Genomic DNA, 1,984 nt, shown 5'->3' with positions numbered 1-1,984 from the left:
CGGAGCTCCAAGATCATCATGGAAGGCTAATGGAACACTTGGCAATTACACAATGCTACCACTGCCTACCTGTTATTTGTAGCTATTTACAGTTAGTGAACAAGACACAATAATTAAAAAAAAAATTTTTTAATCACTCCTTAAATCAAAAAAAAAAAATCAACAAATTTTTATATTTTTCCTTTCTGCCAATATCATACAGGGAGCATCAAGGAGTAGAATAACTCCAGTTTTAAAAATATTTTTTTTATATTCAAGTATTTTCTTTATATATATATTCACAATTATAGAAAAAGAAAAAAAAAAAAGCTGAGTATATTCCAAGTTGTTCTTGTAGTCTTAACCATTTCACTCGTTATTCTTTGAGAAAGTTCTATCTGATGAGAGGGATGGCGCTTGGATGATGTCACTGTCCTTTTAAAGAAGCAGGAATGTAAGATATGTTAACTTTATTGGACATTGTCGCCTTCAAGAGTGAAATTCCAAGACTAGCAATACCAAATATTTTGAGGGGTGGTGGGGTGACAAACAAAAGATCTCTATACACTCATAATTCCTTCACAAACAAGTAATGATGGTATTGATTGATTGATTGACTGATTGGTTATAATTTCTAATATTGAACAGTATAATTCGGTCAAGACGGTTTGCACCTCACACTTGCATCGTCTTCATATTCCAACAGAGGGGTCATCTCTTTCTTTTCTTGTTCGTTTGTTTGTTATTGTGGAAGAAACACTTCAACATTAATTAGAGAAATCTTGAAAGAAAGAAATGAGCAGGGTACAGGTACCTGGAATATGATACAAGTGAATCCAAAAGACACAGTCTTCAGTGACAACTGATATAGAGTAGAACTAGACAGAGCTCAACAAATATATATATATATATATATATACACATACATACATACATACATACATACATACATACATATATATATATATATATATATATAATTTGTTTATTTGTGCGAGGAATGTGTTACCCCCTCCAATATCTGTAGGGGGTGTCTACTGAATCAAACTATTTTAAGGTCCTTTTTCATAAATGTTCCATTACGTTCTTTTGATTGTCAAAATTTGTCAGTGTTATTCAGTAGTTTTCACCTAGCCCACCTCTATCAGGAACCACTACAATCATCAAACGGCTTATGATTTTCAACGATCGTGACCATCACCAGTGAGTATACCCCCTCCCCCGCCTCTGTAAATGATCTCCAATGTTGATAATATAAACCGTAAAGAAATAAATCTTACCGCAATGTATTTAAACCGTCTTCAAGTGGATTATTTTATATTTATACTGAACAATGACAAAAATAATTTCCTCTGATCAAAGAATTCCAAGTATTATGTTTGGATTGCAAAGGCCTGTTGTTGTTGTTGTTCTACCTGGAGTCACACCATTCGATAATTCCACCCCCACCCACCCACCAGCAACCACTTAAAAAAAAATGCTAGGTTATTTTTTCATTGATAATGAAGCATGATAACAGAGGGCTATGGGTTTGTCCATAACCATAAAATGTAGCAAATATTTTAATAACTGGGTTTGTAATTATGATATACATATGTAATTGTAATTAACAAACATTTAGTTACGATACACATTTGTAATTATAGTTGATTATGATATGCATATGTAATTGTAATTAAAACAGACAACTAATTATAATATACATATGTAATCATAATCAATATATTTAATAATAACATGCATATGTAATTGTAATTAGCATAAACATTTAATTATGGTATACATATGCAATTATAACTGATATAAATATATAGTTATAATTAATATACATTTAATGTAAAAGACATTTCAGACCAAAATTGGTCTTATATTCATTCTCTCAATCATTAACGATGTTTTGCATGGAATAAATTTTAATTAGCTCTTTCTTTTAATGATACCATAATGAAATTCGATATATTGTTTATTTATATATGTGTGTGTGTGTGTGTGTGTGTGTGTGTGT

This window comes from Octopus bimaculoides, chromosome 19 (genome assembly GCF_001194135.2).
Source record: "Octopus bimaculoides isolate UCB-OBI-ISO-001 chromosome 19, ASM119413v2, whole genome shotgun sequence".
Taxonomy (NCBI): Eukaryota; Metazoa; Mollusca; class Cephalopoda; order Octopoda; family Octopodidae; genus Octopus; species Octopus bimaculoides.
This window is presented reverse-complemented; position numbering follows the sequence as displayed.